Below are 20,150 nucleotides of genomic sequence, written 5' to 3'. Positions count from 1 at the left end.
AATCTGATTGGTTCCCCTGCACCACTTTTGATAAATCTCCCCCGATGTCTGTGCCATTACCTGATGTACATACACGGACTACCTCATTCAGCATTTATATGTTGTGTGGACTGATCATTTTATCTGTTTTGTTGCTCTGGCCTCTCTCCTTTGCGGGTTCTCATACACGGTAGTATGTGTAGTATGATAAAATCTTATACAATATGTACCTATTTGTTTTAGTATTGCTATTTTGTCATACTTGGTACTGTTTCAAGGTTATACGTGGGTTGATGTTCTTTGAGGCTATGCATTGGGGACCAAAATGTCTTACAGCTTTCCACCTTAGCCTACCTGCACACAGGTTCGGGTTTCAAAACAGAAATTCCACACCGATTTTTGTGCAGATTTCTCTACGTTTCCGTGCCAAAATTCACATGTTACTTGCGGATTTTGATGCGTTTTCCCCCCGATCTCACCCTTTGCGTTGCAGAGTGAAATCCACACAAAGAATTGACATGTTGTGGATTTCTAAATCCACACGGTAGGTCACTCTCCGCACAGAAAGTCCAAAGTGTACATGAGGCTCGTCAAATCTCATTTATTTACTGCTGGTTCTGTATTAGGCCTCATGCACACGGCCGTTGTGTGTTTTGCGGTGCGCAATTTTGCGGAACGGCACGGACAGCCTTTAATATAACTGTCTTCTTGTCCGCAAAGCGCGGACAAGAATAGAACAGGTTATATATTTTTTTTGCGGACCTCGGCACGGAGCAATGGATGCGGACAGCACACGGAGTGATGTCTGCATCTTTTGCGGCCCCATTGAAGTGAAGGCTTGGATGCGGACCAAAACAACAGCCGCGTGCTCCATCAGTTTAGGCCTCTTCCTAGGCCATGTGATGTCATGTTCATTGGTCACGTGGCCTAGGCGCAGCTCAGCCCCTTTCAACTGAATGGAGCGGAGCTGCTGTACCAAGCACAGCTGCTATCCAGTGTACAGCGCTGTTCTTATTAAGCTGTGAGGAGGCTGTGTCCTACTACTCACTGGAGCTCTGCAGCCTTCTCAAGTCAGACCCTCGCCAATCTCATTTTGATGACCTATCCTGAGGGTAGGTTATTATTTTTTAAATCCCAGAGAACCTTTTTAAAAATAGCATTTGGATTGGGAGCTAATGGTGCATTTACACCGCACCGACTGAGCAGGTAGTGATTGGGAAGGAATCGTTCTTTCATAATTGCCTGCTCGTTCAGTGGAGGTGATTTATGCATTTACATGAGCAGGCAGTGATTGGGATGGAAATGTTCTTTCCCGATAATTGCCTGCTCATCAGTGGAGGTGAAGAGCTGCATTAACATGAGCAGGCAGTGATTGGGAAGGAACTGTTCTTTCCCGATAATTGCCTGCTCGTCAGTGGAGGTGAAGAGCTGCATTTACATGAGCAGGCAGTGATTGGGATGGAAATGTTCTTTCCCGATAATTGCCTGCTCATCAGTGGAGGTGAAGAGCTGCATTTACTTGAGCAGGCAGTGATTGGGATGGAAATGTTCTTTCCCGATAATTGCCTGCTCATCAGTGGAGGTGAAGAGCTGCATTTACATGCAGCGATCTCCTACACTGTATGGGGATGAGGGTTCGCTACTGAAATCACTCGTCCTCATTCAGATTCATTGTTTCTGGGCAGTAGATCCCTGTTTACACAGCACAATCTTCTGCCCAGAAATGATGACTGAGGTGTCCTCATAAAGGATTATTTCACCCAATGAACCAGCATTTTGCTTTACAGGGGCTGATTACCAGGAACTAGCGTTCATTCCAAATTAATGGTCATTCCTGATAGTCTGCCTGATAATAGTCCCGTGTAAAGGGACCCTTTAATACCAAGTGCTGTAGATCTCTATAGATACCTCTTTTGATGTCGGTAATCTTTTTTTTTCCTGCTATAAATTTATGACTAATTTGACAGCTGGGTGTTACAATTTCCTTTGTAAAAAGGGTTGTGTCCTCTTGTCCAATCAAGTACTGTAATGGAGTTTGGAAAGGAGTGTGCAAACTGGTAACACCCAGCTGTCAGTTGTGTGGGAAAAGAAGCTGAAAATGTGTCATTTCATGGGGAATACAATTATTTACTATGCCAGAAATGTTAGGAGAAGTGACAGCTCGTCTTTAAAGGGAACCTGTCACCGGGATTTTGGGTCTAGAGCTGAGGACATGGGTTGCTAGATGGCCACTAGCACATCCGCAATACCCAGTCCCCATAGCTCTGTGTGCTTTTATTGTGTAAAAAAACTGATTTGATACATATGCAAATTAACATAAAAGAGTCATATCTTACTTGTGTGACCAGAGAAGAGTCATATTTTCAAGCTCTGACTCATCTCAGGTTAATTTGCATATGTATCAAATCAGTTTTTTTACACAATAAAAGCACACAGAGCTATGGGGACTGGGTATTGCGGATGTGCTAGTGGCCATCTTGCAACCCATGTCCTCAGCTCTATACCCAAAATCCCGGTGACAGGTTCCCTTTAAAGGGAATGTGTCATCAGAAAATGACCTATTATTTAAATTAAGTTTTTTTTGGTTAAACTTTAAAAAAAAACTAATGTCTCTCTCTCTCTCTATCTATCTATCTATATATATATATCTATATATATATATATATATAAATGTATATAATCCTGCAATTTTCACACTGGCCATTAGGCTTTGTCTTTCGGGAGCAGCTACATGGTCCATAGACACAATGGACAGGAGCTGACCCCATTGACTTCTATGGGATAGTTTTCTAGGTTTGCTTGCTGGATAAGAGGCTGAACTGGATAGACAGATGTCTATTCACTTCAATGGGGCTGACCTGCAATTAGGCCATGTGACCGATGAACGTGACGTCACGCGGCCTAGGAAGAGGTCGCAATGCTTACGACCTCTTCTAACAGCTGATCACCCGGGACCTCCACCGATCTGATATTGATATTCTGAGGATAGGTCATCAATATTACTTTCCGGATAACCCCTTTAACATAAAAACGTGATTTTAAACAATAATTTTCTGCTGACACATTCCCTCTAAATAACATTTGCAAGCAATTCCCACAAAGCATATTGTATTTTAAAAGAAATGTTAAAGGGAATCTGTCACCCGGATTTTGTGTATAGAGGACATGGGTTGCTAGATGGCCACTAGCACATCCGCAATACCCAGTCCCCAAAGCTCTCTGTGCTTTTATTGTGTAAAATAAAACTATGTGATACATATGCAAATTAACCTGAGATGAGTCCTGTCCGTGAGATGAGTCAAGGACAGGACTCATCTCAGGTTAATTTGCATATGTATCAAATTGTTTTTTATACACAATAAAAGCACACAGAGCTATGGGGACTGGGTATTGCGGATGTGCTAGCGGCCATCTAGCAACCCATGTCCTCAGCTCTATACACAAAATCCTGGTGACAGGTTCCCTTTAAAGGTTGACTATGATACTGACATAAGGTGATGGTAAAGCAATGCTAATAACCACTGCCCGCCTATGGTAATATCCTATCAGTTTCTGAAGACATGAACAGTAAATGAGTTCTCAGTGCGCTGGATGCCTAATATTAGATGGTTCATTTTTAGAACTACATGTGAAATGTATTCAGAACAGCTGCTATGTAAGAAATGAGGTATGAAATGATATCCGTCACTTTTTTCCGACACTGAAGAATGTTTTATGAAATGTGTGTGCCTTAACGTTTAGATGTCTGTAATGTAGTCAGCAGATGCCCTGCACATCCGTGGTCACTTTTCAGATGTGAAGCTGTCAATAAAACCGTGTTGACCGGCGTCTTGTGTCTGTCTCGTTCTATTGATGTTGTGAATTTACAAGCAGGGAGGCTTTGAAAGACATCTTGTTTTATATGCTAAATGTGATTCATTTGCATTTGGGCTTATTCAGGCACCATGTATGCAAACCTAGTGTTAGAAGGGATGAAAAAATGTGAATCTACACAAGGCTGGACAAGTTTACCAATCAGATCAGATTTTAATTCATTTGCCAACCACAATGAATAAAGAACAGACTTGATGAGATTATATTAAAGGGGTATTCCAGGATTTTGGCCCTTTTGCGCCTTATAAAAGAATCCCATTCCCCACTACTGTGTTCCACCACCCTGGCTCTATTTGGCATTCCACCAGTCTCCAGCCATGTGCCGTTTGGGTACAAGTCACCGCTGAGACCAGTCAGGTGGCTGGAGCGGTGCAGGTGACCCCGATCATACCCCGGGTGGAAGTAAACAAGATATGGAACAGACAATCGCTGAACAGAGCAGGCAAGGATCATTCTTTCATTAGGTACCACATGCTAAGGGGGCTAATTAAACAGGGGCAAAATGCAGGAGTAGAGGCAAGATGGATTACTTTTCACAGAGAATCCCATACAAGAAGTGAAAAAAAATAAGACCTACATACAGTGAAAGCTGATGAATAATAGTAGGCATAGCAAACTTATGGATCCAGTTATCTCCCAGAAAAATGCCAGCAAGATGTCTTTTACAGAAGGCGATGACCACCTGAACCATACTGTAGTTCATAGGCTTATTCCTTCCTGATAATTGCCCCAGGTATACATGGTGTTTGATCATATATTAAGAAAACACCTGTTTCTTGTTGATCAAATTTTTTATGCAGACGTAAAAATGATTGTTGGTAGCACATCGGCTCATGCAAACGGGATTTGCTGCCAACAATAATGTTAACTAAAGGCCCTTTTACATGGACCAGTATATCAAGGCAATTATTGGGAACAAACAAAATGTTCACGATTAGAGATGAGTGAATTGTCTAGTCAACAAAAATTCTTCATCTGCAAGATGCTGGCCCCGCTGCTGAGGAATCCAACCCCTCCTCCCCCTGCCTGATTGCCAGTCCTGTCAATCTCACCTGCGCTGCTGCTATGAGTAATATGGCACAAGAGCATAGAATCTACTACTGCTACTCCCAGGTAGTGGCGCTTGAGCAGTTGCTTCTCTGGAAGTGAAAACAGAGACTCTGTACTTGGAGTAGCGGCACAGGCACAAGATAAGATGTCCGGCCCTGTGAATCAAGTGCCAAGGGGGACACTTCAGCAGCGGGGACAGCCCCTGGCAGGTGAAGAACTCTTGTTAAAGAGCCAAATCTACTTGTATGAATCGATTCCTCATCTCAATTCCTGATAATTGCCTCCTTGTCAGCAGAGATGAGAGCTGCATTTAAATGCAGCAATAACCACTGCTGTATGGGGACAAAAGATTGCTTGTCCACATAAAGAATTAGTTCCTGGGCTGCAGATCGTTGTTTACACAGGAAGATCTGCTGTCCAGAAACAAATAGGTTCATTTACAAAGACTGACCTTTTACACCAGTCTTGTATGGGTACACATACACTGCTCAAAAAAATAAAGGGAAGACTTAAACAACACAATGTAACATCAATCACACTTCTGTGAAATCAAACTGTCCACTTAGGAAGCAACACTGAGTGACAATCAATTTCACATGCTGTTGTGCAAATGGGATAGACAACAGGTGGAAATTATAGGCAATTAGCAAGACACCCCCAATAAAGGAGTGGTTCTGCAGGTGGTGACCACAGACCACTTCTCAGTTCCTATGCTTCCTGGCTGATGTTTTGGTCACTTTTGAATGCTGGCGGTGCTTTCTCTCTAGTGGTAGCATGAGACGGAGTCTACAACCCACACAAGTGGCTCAGGTAGTGCAGCTTATCCAGGATGGCACATCAATGCGAGCTGTGGCAAGAAGGTTTGCTGTGTCTGTCAGCTTAGTGTCCAGAGCATGGAGGCGCTACCAGGAGACAGGCCAGTACATCAGGAGATGTGGAGGAGGCCGTAGGAGGGCAACAACCCAGCAGCAGGACCGCTACCTCCGCCTTTGTGCAAGGAGGAACACTGCCAGAGCCCTGCAAAATGACCTCCAGCAGGCCACAAATGTGCATGTGTCTGCTCAAACTGTCAGAAACAGACTCTATGAGGGCCCGACGTCCACAGGTGGGGGTTGTGCTTACAGCCCAACACCGTGCAGGACGCTTGGCATTTGCCAGAGAACACCAAGATTGGCAAATTCGCCACTGGCGCCCTGTGCTCTTCACAGATGAAAGCAGGTTCACACTGAGATCCTCAGACCCCTTGTGAGACCATATGCTGGTGCGGTTGGCCCTGGGTTCCTCCTAATGCAAGACAATGCTAGACCTCATGTGGCTGGAGTGTGTCAGCAGTTCCTGCAAGACGAAGGCATTGATGCTATGGACTGGCCCGCCCGTTCCCCAGACTTGAATCCAATTGAGCACATCTGGGACATCATGTCTCGCTCTATCCACCAACGTCACATTGCACCACAGACTGTCCAGGAGTTGGCAGATGCTTTAGTCCAGGTCTGGGAGGAGATCCCTCAGGAGACCGTCCGCCACCTCATCAGGAGCATGCACAGGCGTTGTAGGGAGGTCATACAGGCACGTGGAGGCCACACACACACACACTACTGAGCCTCATTTTGACTTGTTTTAAGGACATTACATCAAAGTTGGATCAGCCTGTAGTGTGTTTTTCCACTTTAATTTTGAGTGAGACTCCAAATCCAGACCTCCATGGGTTGAAAAATTTGATTTCCATTTTTTTATTTTTGTGTGATTTTGTTGTCAGCACATTCAACTATGTAAAGAACAAAGTATTTCAGAAGAATATTTAATTAATTCAGATCTAGGATGTGTTATTTTTGTGTTCCCTTTATTTTTTTGAGCAGTGTACATTGAATGGTTACACAATCCAGAAGGTGCAGAATGGAAGTACGGAACCCTACAGAAGCAATATGGAGTGCTTCAGTGGGGTTTCTCTCTGTGCCTCTGCACCGAAAAAAGGTGGCCATGCTGGGAGTTGTAGTTTTGCAACAGCTGGAGGGCCGCAGGTTGAGCATCCCTGCGTCTAGTCCATGGGTATGTCCCTAAACAATCTGACTTTGTTTAGTCAGTGCTGACTGTCAGAATATTCAGGGACATCCTAGGAGCAGCTTAGTAGCCCGAGGGTATGGACCTACATTGCAGATATTCCACAGTGAAAATTCCTATGCATTGAGAAAGCTGAAATTCATTGTGAATATCTACAGCAACGATTTTTTACCCGGCACTCAAGCTGGAAACTGCTCGGATTCTATTATAGCCAAGAGCATCCAGCGGTGAATGGCAGTGTACGGCTAGGCCGGATCCCGTGAACTCTAATGCAAGTGTGAAACTACCCTAACATAGAAACATAGAATGTGTCGGCAGATAAGAACCATTTGGCCCATCTAGTCTGCCCAATATAATGAATACTATGGATAGCCCCCGGCCCTATCTTATATGAAGGATGGCCTTATGCCTATCCCATGCATGCTTAAACCCCTTCACTGTATTTGCAGCTACCACTTCTGCAGGAAGGCTATTCCATGCATCCACTACTCTCTCAGTAAAGTAATACTTCCTTATATTACTTTTAAACCTTTGCCCCTCTAATTTAAAACTGTGTCCTCTTGTGGTAGTTTTTCTTCTTTTAAATATGCTATCTTCCTTTACCGAGTTGATTCCCTTTATGTATTTAAAAGTTTCTATCATATCCCCTCTGTCTCTTCTTTCTTCCAAGCTATACATATTAAGGTCCTTTAACCTTTCCTGGTAAGTTTTATCCTGCAATCCATGTACTAGTTTAGTAGCTCTTCTCTGAACTCTCTCTAGAGTATCTATATCCTTCTGGAGATATGGCCTCCAGTACTGCGCACAATACTCCAAGTGAGGTCTCACCAGTGTTCTGTACAGCGGCATAAGCACTTCACTCTTTCTACTGCTTATACCTCTCCCTATACATCCAAGCATTCTGCTGGCATTTCGTGCTGCTCTATTACATTGTCTTCCCACCTTTAAGTCTTCTGAAATAATTACTCCTAAATAATTACCCTAAGCCTATCTGTGGCTTTATCTAAATGTTCTAATTTTGTGTCCAATTTTACCTAAATCTAGTAAACCTTTTAATTTAATGCAGTTGAATTTTCAGTGAGTACTGTAAAATACATGCAGATCTGCAGTGTTTATACCATGTGTGAACATACTCAACAGTTGTCTCTCCCCACCAATAACTCAAGGATAGGATGTATGTGTTGTTAAAGGGGAAGAAAGCTGCTGCCAATCACTTCTGGTGGTGGCTTATCTCCCAGAAGAACAAAAGGATCAGACCTTGAAATGCAGATGAGGTATCCCCCGACCTCATGTGTTGATGAAGAGGCAGGGTCCTCATACACAGTCAGCTGGTCCTGCTGAAAATACTGGGTTCTGACGACAATAGTCTAATGTGGTTGGGGCCTGAGTGTTTAGTTCATGGGATATTCCGGTATCCGTAAATAGTTGTTATACATTGCAGAATAGAAAGTTTGACAAATTTTTCAATGTTCATTTTGTACGAATTCAAGGTTTTTTTTAAGATCTCCGCTTGTGGTCATTCAGTTTGTAGCAGTCTTTCGATGCGTTTTTTTGAGCCAAAGTCAAAAGCAGATCCAGTAGAAAAAAGTCTAAGTGCTTCCTTTATATTTCTAATTTCTTTCAAACCCACTTCTGGCTTTGGCTCAAAAAACTGCATCCAAACCTGTCACAAAAAGCTGTGTGTGACACCACCCTTCAAGCTTATTTTTTTTTTGGGGGGTTTTGTTTGTTAGGCTACTTTCACACCAGCGTTTTCAATTTCCGCTATTGAGATCTGTCATAGGGTCTCAATAGCGGAGGAAAATACTTCAGTTTTGTCCCCATTCAATGGGGACAAAACTGAACGAAACGGAGTGCACCAGAATGTATTTCGTTCCGTTTGGTTGTGTTCCCATGATGCACACAAAAGCGCAGTTAGCAGCATTTTTGAGTGCATCCTGAGATGCAGAGCAAGATGTATCCGCCATGACTCACAATCTAAGTCAATAGAAAACATCACGGCTATTTTAGCGATAATACAACTGGATCCATTCATAACAGATGCAGATGGTTGTATTATCATGACGGAAGCGTTTTTGCTGATCCAGCAAAAACGCTGGTGTGAAAGTAGGCAGGGCACACAGGGTTTTTTGTGTCTGGTGTTTTTGTTAATTTGGTGGTGTATTTTTGAGGTCTTTGCCATTTTTGTTTCAAAAACAAAACACGCTGAAGCTTTTGGCATTTTTCTGACATTCTTTTCTCTATAGGGGAAAACGTGTTTCACACGGCTTAAAAGAACTCCATAAAAACAGAAAGCCTGGATGTAAATAAAAGGAAAAAAAAACAGCATTAGAGTCCATTCACACGTCCGTAGTATATTGCAGATCCGGCCAGCACCCCCCATAGAACTGCCTATTCTTGTCCACAATTGCAGACAATAGGACATGTTCTATTTTTTTTGCGGGGCCACGCTCCGGCAATGCGGATAGCACATAGTGTGCTCTCCGCATCTCTTCCGGCCCCATAGAGAATTAATTGGTCCGTTCCCGATATTACGGAACAGATGCGGACCCATTTGTGGATGTGTGAAGGGACCCTTAGACCTCATTCACGTGGATCCATTTGACTTTTATGTGTAAAGCCATGCTTTTTGGGGTCCAATAAATTGCTGGTTCTTAGGTGGTTAGCTATCTTCTTTTTTTTTAGTACTACGGATGTCAAGGTCACTGGTCTGTAGTTCCCAGGTTCTTCTCTGCTAACCTTGTGGACGGGCACAAAACTGGCCATTCTCCAATCTTCTGGAACACCTCCTGTTAAGAGGGACTGGTTGAACAAATCCATTTGTCAGTAGTTTTCAATGACCATCGGTAGGAGATGTGCTAGAAATCCCTTTTTTTCAGCCTAGCACTGCAGGTGGAATACAGATGACACATGGAGGGCAAAAAAAGGACACACAGACCAAACACTGAAGCTTCATGGGCATAGTCACAGATAAAACACTAAATATAGCAAAGTATGTAGTGGCTCACCTGTCTAAACAGCAGGACTGGGTGCTCGCTTTCACGGCAACACCCACTGCCGATATAAAGGAGAAAAATATAATGAAAATAAAAATGAAAGGACACTCAAAAGATCAGAACGTATATGGAGTAAAAAGATTTGGATTTATTAAAACTAACACTCCGTGACTGACCCAATGGGGGAGTCACAATCAATTGCATGGGGTTAAAATAGCGTTAAAATACACATACTGCCTATGAATAATTGTGGAAAGCGAGGCCGCACACTCGGATTGGTTGTGCTGGCCTAGTAATTCAAAGTCAGGTACTTACACAAAATACAAAAAAAAAATGCTAATAAAACATAATTAATATTATAACCATAATTAAGTACGACTGTTTGCGTATATGTGATTGAAAGTGACAATCGAAACAGATCTCATGCTTGGAATCACAAAACACTCATCACAGTTTTTGTACAGATATAAATCAGTTGGACATATTTGATGTCCCTCCTAATTAATAAAAATGGTGTCCATATTGGAAAAAAAGTGGCCACTTAGTGTTAAAACAAGATACCAGTGCTGCGATAGATATTAATTGAATATGTTGGCATCAAAGTACATTACACTCTCTTTGTAGCTGGAGTCCCCGTCTCAACTTGGGGTGATGAAGCAGTTTTAGAGTGGAACACACTGCATTATAGGTGCCGGATATTTTGGCGTCTCTCGTGATATATCACATGCCGGGTCTTTCTGCGTCTCTTGGCATCTCACGTGATGTATCACGTGGCGTCCCAAGTAATCGGGAACTGTAATGTAGGTTAAAATCAATACGTAAGTAGCATGCTGTATCTCAATAGATTAATTCTCCAGTTTAGGGTTCAATATCAGAGGGTGTCCAAGTCAGCAACTTCTTGAACAAAACACCACAATATTCGTAACAGTGCTTTTCTCAATACCAAACGCGTTTCGGAGGATCAACCTCCTTCAGTGGTTAGCAGTGATTTAGACTCTCACTTTTGATAAATAAGCCCATCATTAAGAAGGGGCAGAGATAAGTTGATATGTTTTGTCTTTCAGAAAAGGTGATCTGGATTCTTTTATCAACCATATTGGCAAAAATATATATAAAAGTAATAGCCCATATATAGCAATTCCATCACTCGATCATCAAGCATCTTATCCAAAAATACAAAGATATTCATATAGCATATACTCAATGATCTAAATGATATAGTGAACTAAATATAGTGAATATATATATATATGGCCAGATTCACATAGAAAACGCACATGTGATTTACATGCGTTTTTTTAATGCATTTTGGCATGAAAAGGTGATATTTGACCAGAAATAGATGATATTTAACCAGGAATAAGTGATATTTCACCAGAAGTAACCTTCACCAATTAATATACTATATATTTAACAATCTAATTGACCAGGGGAAAGATATATAATAGACAATGTAGTGACTGAATCCCTGGATAGATTCATATAAAAAAACGCACATGCATTTTACATGCGTCTTTGCATGGAAAGGTGATATTTCGCCAGGAATAACCTTCACTAATTGCATTTTGCCATTTCATCATAAATGGTTAGCTTGGTACATGACAGACAAATTAAAAAAATATATATATAACTGTATTTGGGAAATCAAATCATAGATAGATGGGGGTGGAGGCTCGACGGGGAGAGGAGATCGTTGTGCTGATGTCCCGTCACCAAAGAGCCGCCAACCCTCTCACAAGAAGCCCAAAATTTCCATCTCAGTATTTAGCCCTTTTGGTTGTAGGGATTCAAATTCAACGATTTTTAACGACTCTGCTCTCGACATACATATGGTTGCCCCCTTTCCATGATCTTTGTATCTTTTCAAGTGCTGTATACTGTAATTTGGATGGATCTTGATTGTGGTGCTCTAAAATGTTTAGATACTGTATGTAACTCATAACCTTTTCTAATATTCATGTGTTCAGATATCCTTACTTTCAAGGGCCTTTTTGTGCGACCAATGTACTGTTTGTGGCATGGACATTCCAAAAGGTAATTGCATGTCTAAAATTATTCTGAGTAGATCTCTTTTCCAAAGTTTTTTGGGGAAATTTTTTATCGGTATGTGTATTTGAACTAGGGATTGACAGATATTGATTTTTTAGGGCCGATACCGATAATTTGTGAACTTTCAGGCCGATAGCCGATAATTTATACCGATATTCTGGGAATTTTCATTTTTGAGAAAAAAAAATAAAAAATCCTACACAAATCTGCTGAAAATTAATATGTTTATTGTTAATGTGTATTTTTTTGTTTATAAGTCTTTTTCATTTATACTTAATATTTTTGTGTTTTTTTTTTTTTTACTAACTTTTAGCCCCCTTAGGGACTAGAACCCTTGTCCTATTCCCCCTGATAGATCTCTATCAGGGTGAATAGGAGCTCACACTGTCCCTGCTGCTCTGTGCATAGTGCACACAGCAGCATGGAGCTTACCATGGCAGCCAGGGCTTCAATAGTGTTCTGGCTGCCATGGTAACCGATCGGAGCCCCAGGGGAGAGGGGATCCTGTGGCCACTGCCACCAATGAGTAATACTGGGGGGGGGGGGCGCACTGCGCCACCAATGATTAATACTGGGGGGCTTGGGGGGGGGGGCGCACTGCGCCACCAATGAAGATAAGTCTCTCAATCATTCATATACAGGAGGCGGGAGCTGGCTGCAGAATCACATAGCCGGCTCCCGACCTCTATGAGCGGTAGCTGCGATCCGCGGCACCTGAGGAGTTAACTACTGCGGACCGCAGCTACCTCTCATAGAGGCCGGGAGCCGGCTATGTGATTCTGCAGCCAGCTCCCGCCTCCTGTATATGAATGAATGAAAGGCTTATCTTCATTGGTGGCGCAGCGGCCACAGCCCCTCCCCTCCTCTTGTCTTCTCTTCTGTCATTGGCAGCAGCACAGGGGGAGGAGACACTGCTTCCTTCTCCCCTGTGCTGCGGAGGGAACACAGAACGCGCTGAGAGCAGCGCGTTCTGTGTTCCCCATACGTTATCGGTATATCGGCAAAATAGATGCAGATACCGATAACGTTCAAAATCCTCAATATCGGCCGATAATATCAGCTAAACCGATAATCGGTCGATCCCTAATTTGAACCCCATTTTAACACCAGGCAATTGATTGTGACTCCCCCATTGGGTCAGTCACGGAGTGTTCGTTTTAATAAATCCAAATCTTTTGACTCCATATACGTTCTGATCTTTTGAGTGCCCTTTCATTTTTATATTTTTTTTTTTCCAGTTTTTTTACGTTCCGTATATGGAACCATTAATTTCAATGGATCTGCAAAAATAAAAAAATTTAAATGGAAGGTACACAGTTTCCGTATTTCCGTTCAAACATAGAACATGTGATTTGCGGCCAATAATAGGACGTTCCGTGGCTCCATTCAAGTCAATGGGTCTGGAAAAAAAAAAAAAAAACGGAGTGCATCCGTATGTCTTCTGTATCCATTCCGTTTTTGCGGAAAATTTTATGCCCAGCCCATGTTTTTAATGTACTTACTGATTAAACATTATTGTATGCTTCCGTTTCCGATCCCAAACGGAACGGAAACACTACCGAAACAAAAAAACTGATCCATTTAAAATGGACCGCAAAACCATACGGTCGTGTGCAAGAGGCCTAAGGCTTAGGCAGGTTATTTCTGGTGTTTTGCAGTTTTGGTGTCTTTAGTCAAAAAAAGCCAGCTCCAGCTGTTACATTGAAGTCTATGTAAAATACTAAATGCAGCACACACATGGTTTATATTTTTTGTGTGTGTAGTGGGCCTTTTTTTTTTACGCTTGATTTGAGTTTTTGGGTCAACCGCTGAACACTTTTTTCATTTATAGATTAGAAAGTTGAATTTACACATTAAAGTGCACCGCCTAACATTGGCTCCTGCCAATGCATACTGTACTGTATTTGACTTACCAATGTAGATTACACTGCCTATTTAATTTTACCCATCAACAGAATTGCTGCTTCATGACACAGTTTTAAGGCCAGGCCAGATTTCATGTGTGTGGTGTGGGACCTTCAAATTCCTGATACACAGTGGGCTCAAACCCCTGGGTCCTATTCACACATCAGGGTTTGCCAGGGGTGGATCCTCAACCAAGATAAGGTATATATTGGAAATATTTGCACAGGTTCTGCGTTTTGGTCCTGCTTTGGGTTTCTAGTGACCGAAAACACTGATGTGTGAATAAGGCCTTAAACTTTTTGGAGCGCTACTGCTGCAGTCCGAAGAAACACATTACGTTGGATCTCCAGAACGCCTGTGCATGGCTCTCTGCATTCTCAATGCTGCAGATTTCAAACCTCAAATTTTCTAATATTGCTTGCTCAATAACTGGTTATTGGCATCCTGGGAAATGAGTTTTTTACAATTGCATTTTTGGACTAATATACAGGCTGTAAAAGATATGTATAAACAAATACAATAGTTCAGATTTACTAATGTGTCTGCGCAAAAAATCTCTCTAAAAAGTGGAGCAAATTGACTCAGTTTGGCACATATTGGGTTCCTACACTTTTTCCTTGAAATGCTCGACAAGGAGGCAGGGCTTCGCTTTAGAGGGGCAGACCTAAAATGCTCCATTCTGAACCAAAATTGCACCATAATTCTGGCGTAAAAATCTCTCTCAGAGTAAGCCAACCAACACTTGGTATAGAGCGGGGATCAGCAACCTCTGGCACTCCAGCTGTTCACTAGAACCTTCAGAATCCTCTTATCACTTTTATGGGAGTTACAAGAACAGCCATGTAAGTGTGCATGCTTGGAGTTGTAGTTTCACAGCAGCTGGAGTGCCAAAAGTTGCAGATCCCTGGTATAGAGTCTATCCCTGCACCAGATTTGTCATCCAGTCTGAGCCAGTCATAAATCTGGTGCAGGTCTATGCCAACTTTAGGATTAGTAAATCTGGGCCACAATTTATATAGATTATATTGATTTAAAAACGGTTAATAATGCTCAAAAGGCGAAGAAAACCTTTAATTCAAATTAAGTACTGATTTATAGTAATAAAAAGTTAAAAATGCAAGAAGTAATCATTTACGTGAAGAGATTCCTACATTGGTATAATTGTCGCCATATCTTATTTTCATTATCTTACAGAAATAACTAGATTTTTGTACTTACCGTAAAATAGGTTTCTCTTCTGTTTATTGGGGGACATAGGCTTGACCATGGGTATAGCTGTTGACACTAGGAGGCGGACACTAAACACAAAAGGTGTGAACTACTTCCCTTCAGCTATACCCTTCCTACAGGGACCAAGCTTAATCAGTCAGTGCAAAAGCAAGACAAAAAAGGAGGAAAACCAAACTATGAACAAACCCAGAACCACGCAGGCCAGAAAAGGCCTGTAAAAGAGAACGGGTGGGAGCTGTGTCCCCCAATGAACGGAAGAGAACTAGATTTTTGTACTTACCGTAAAATCTTTTTTTCTCATCTGTATCATTGGGGGACACAGGCTTTGACCATAGGACGTTACAGAGCAATCCCAAGGGTGGGCATAAACAAGAACCTCTGGCCAATCAGAGAACTGCCGTCTACAAAATTCTACGACCCAGAGAAGCGTCAGAAGACGCAAAGGTGTGTACTCTGTAAAATTTGGAAAAGGTGTGCAAAGACTACCAGGTAGCCGCCTTGCATACCTGAAGGGCTGAAGCCCCATGATGCACTGCCCAAGAGGCCCACACTGCCTCGAGCAGAATAAGCAGTAACCTGGAAGGGTGGGGCCCGGTCACTGACGCGGTACACTTCCACAATGACCAAACAAATCCATTGGGAAATGGAAGTTTTAGATGCAGCCAGCCGTCGTCTCGGCCCCTCTGGAATGAATCCGTCCGCCGGAAAGATGATGTCTGGGACAGATGGATGCGAACAGCTCGTACCAAATCCAGAGTGTGGAGCGACTGCTCACGAGGACAAGACCGGTCAGGACAAAATTAAGGGAGAATGATCTCTTCATTGAGATGGAATGCCGAAGGAAGGAAGGAAGAACTTAACAGGGTGAAGGACTACTTTGTCCTGATGGAGGATCAGGAAGGGCGACAGGAAAGAGCCGCGAGTTCTGACACCCTACGGATGGAAGTAATTGCCACGAAAAAGGCCACTTTGTAGGACAGCAAGCGAAGCGACACCTGCTGCAAAGGCTCAAATGGTGAAGACTGGAGAGCGCTGAGCACTAGATTAAGATCCCAATGATTCAACGGAGGACGGAAAGGGGGCGCAGAAAGCGAAGCAAAGTTCCACTGAAAAATAATGGAAAGCGCCGAAACTTGCCTTTTGAGGGAGCTGACAGCCAGACCCAAGTCCATGCCCAACTGCAGGAAAGACAAGAGTCGCGGCAATGATAAACAAATGGGAGACAGCTGGTGACGCTCGCACGAACTAAGGCCTCTTTCACACTTGCGTTGTCCGGATCCGGCGTGTACTCCACTTGCCGAAATTACACACCGGATCCGGAAAAACGCAAGTGTACTGAAAGCATTTGAAGATGGAGCCGTCTTCAAATTGCGTTCAGTGTTACTATGGCACCCAGGACGCTATTAAAGTCCTGGTTGCCATAGTAGGAGCGGGGAGCGGTATACTTACAGTCCGTGCGGCTCCCGGGGCGCTCCAGAATGACGTCAGAGCACCCCATGCGCATGGATGATGTGATCCATGCGATCACGTGATCCATGCGCTTAGAGCGCCCTGACGTCACTCTGGAGCGCCCGGGGAGCCGCACGGACGGTAAGTATACCGCTCCCCGCTACACTTTACCATGGCTGCCAGGACTTTAGCGTCCCGGCAGCCATGGTAACCATTCAGAAAAGGCTAAATGTCGGGTCCGGCAATGCGCCGAAACGACGTTTAGCTTAAGGCCGGATCAGGATCAATGCCTTTCAATGGGCATTAATTCCGGATCTGGCCTTGCGGCAAGTCTTCAGGATTTTTGGCCGGAGCAAAAAGCGCAGCATGCTGCGGTATTTTCTCCGGCCAAAAAACGTTCCGTTCCGGAACTGAAGACATCCTGATGCATCCTGAACGGATTTCTCTCCATTCAGAATGCATTAGGATAATCCTGATCAGGATTCTTCCGGCATAGAGCCCCGACGACGGAACTCTATGCCGGAAGAAAAGAACGCAGGTGTGAAAGAGCCCTAAAGTAGGACTTCCAGGTCCGGTGGTAGATTCGGGAAGACCACAGATTTCTGGCACGAATCATGGTCTGGACAACAGCATCAGAGAAACCCCGAGCCCTTAGTACGGCGGCTTCAACAGCTATGCCGTTAAATGTAAAGACCCTAAATTCGGGTGGAAGATCAGTCCCTGCGACAAGAGGTCCTCCTGAAGAGGAAGACGCCAGGGTTAGACAGCGAGGGTGACTAGAGATGCGTGCCACACATGGCGTGGCCAATCATGGGCCACGAGAATGACAGGCAGACCGTCGGACCTGATCTTCCGGAGGAGACGCAGAATGAGAGGACGAGGAGGGAACACGTAAGGAAACATGAACTGACTCCACGGAATCACTAGGGCGTCGCACGTGAGGGCCATGGGATCCCTAGACCGCAAACGAAGTTCTCGACCTTGTGGTTGGAGCGGGAGGCCATGAGATCCACGTCCGGCCGACCCCATCGCTCGCAGATGGCTAGAAAAAAAACTTACGGGTGAAGAGCCCATTCGCTGGGATCGAGACGCTCCCGGCTGAGGAACTCTGATCCAGTTGTCGACGCCGGGGATGTGAACTGCCGACAGAGCTGAACATGACTCTCCGCCCAGCTGAGAATCAGAGCCGTTTCTGCCATGGCTGCTGGGCGCCATCCTGGTGATTGAAGTACGCCACAGCCGTGGAGTTGCTGGACTGAACTAGAACCAAACATCCCCGGAGATGGCCGATCCAATGCAGCAGAGAGAGACGAAGCGCTCTCAATTCCAGAATGTTGATTGGAAGCGAGTGCTCCTCGCGTGACCGCACGCCTTCAACGGATAGATTTTCCAACACCCACCACCACTGGCTTGCGTCCATTGTCAGCACCGTCCAACGGAAAGGTAGGAAAGAGCGGCCCAACGTCAGCATCGGGGAAACCAACCACCACCTGAGGGCCCGGCGGATCGGGGCAGAGAGACGTATGGGCCGATCCAGGGAGGCTAGGGAACGGTCGCAATTGGTTAAAATGGCTAGCTGAAGAGTCCTGGTATGAAATTGAGCATAGGGAACTGCTTTGAAGGCAGAGACCATGTGACCCAGAGCCTGCATGCAGTGACAAATGGGAAGAGGACGGGGCCGCAAGAAGGGGAGAATCTGAAGACTGAGAGTGGATAGCTTCTCCGGGGGCAAGAGTACCTTGGCCTGAAAGGTGTCTGGTAACATGCCCAGAAAGGTTAGCCACTGAGATGGATAAAGACAAGACTTTTGCCGGTTCAGGATCCATCCGAAGCATTCCAGGGTGTCCAGGACTATGCGCAGGCTGTCCGCCGTTGCCCGGAATGACGAACCCTTTATCACAATATCGTCCAAGTAAGGGATCGCCACTATACTCCTTGGCATGGAGCAGGGCCATGACCGCCGCCAGAATCTTTGTAAAGACTCTGGGAGCGGTGGCCAGGCCAAACAGGAGGGCCACAAACTGGTAGTGAAAGGGACCCACTGCGAACCAGAGACATTTTTGGTGGCTGAGGCAGATGGGAACATGAAGATAAGAGTCCTTGATGTCTATCGAGGACAGGTACTCCCCGGTTCCATGGACGCAATGACCGATCTCAGGGACTCCATCCGGAAGCGGTTGAGTGCCTTGAGGTCCAGAACGGGACGGAACGTCCCCTCCTTTTTGGGGACCACAAAGAGATTGGAGTAGAACCGCAGCAGTGTGTGAATAGCCTGAAAAAAGGAATTTGCGGCAGAGGGAGAGGTCGGAGGAGACTAGCAATAAAATCGGGATGAAGGGGAGGACCTGATTTCCAGCTTGCAACCCTCTGCGATGACCTCTCTCACCCAGGCATCCGAGATGGGAGCCAGCCAAACATGACGACACAGATGAAGCCAGCCACCCACCCAATCAGAGGGCACTGGAAGCTGCACGTCATGCAGAGGAGGGTTTGGGGTTATAGGACTTGGAGCCCTGTTGACAGGGACGCGAGAAAGGGCGAGGTTTGAAGGAAGGTTTGCGCATCTGATCCGTGGCAGACTTGTCGGTTGGCCGCTTGGGGCTGGAAAAACTCTGAAAGGGGTGAAAAAGAGCTTTATGCTTTTTTGACTTGTTGAAACGAACCCTGTTCTGTGGTAAATGAGTGCTCTTACCACCTGTAGCATCAGAAATGATCTTGTCCAGGCATTTACCAAAAAGTCTGCTGCCGGTAAAGGGGAGGGCCGTCAGGGTCCGCTTTGAAGCATTATCTGCCGCTCAGCAGGAGAGCCATAGGATACGGCGAATAGCCACCAAAAGGGCTGACGAGTGGGCCATAAGCCTGACCGCGTCCATAGAGGCTTCACAAATAGATGCACTGGCATGGGAGAGCTGCAGGGCAATATCGGAAAGTTCCCCCGAGGTGAGACCCTGACGTAGATTATTTGCCCACTCCCCCATAGCGTTGCTTACCCATGTATAAGGCAAAAAACGGCCGCAGTGCTGTGCCCACTGCTTCAAAGGAAAATTTTGCAAAATATTCAATTTTTTTATCCCTGATATCAGAGAAAGAAGCCCCATCTGCCATCGGCAAAGTGTTATGTTTTGCCAAGCGGGATACTGGCGGGTCAACTATAGGCGAGGACGACCACTTTTTAGTCAAATCCTCCGGAAATGGATAAAGGACGTCTAAGCGTTTTGGCAAGGCAAAACGTCAATCAGGAAAATTCCACTCCTTGGAAAGAGAGAAATCAAAATCCTGGTGGTTGGGGAAACATTTGGGAGAGCGATGGGACCTTACTAAAAGGAAAAACCCGAGCCAGCCGATGAGGGTGTGGGGTCCTCAACCTGTAAGGTCTCTATAACCGCTGTAATGAGATTGTCCACCATGGAGGACAGCTTTGAAGACTGACCCTCAGGAGAGACAAAATCCTCTCCTCGGAACATGCCTCTTCCAAGGAGGACACGTCTGAGTGAGACTCTCTGGGAGGTGGCGGAGAGGCAGAGGAAACGGGAGACTCAGATACCCTTTTGGGGGAGGATG

This window comes from Bufo bufo, chromosome 2, assembly GCF_905171765.1.
Source record: "Bufo bufo chromosome 2, aBufBuf1.1, whole genome shotgun sequence".
NCBI classification, from domain to species: Eukaryota; Metazoa; Chordata; class Amphibia; order Anura; family Bufonidae; genus Bufo; species Bufo bufo.
This window is presented reverse-complemented; position numbering follows the sequence as displayed.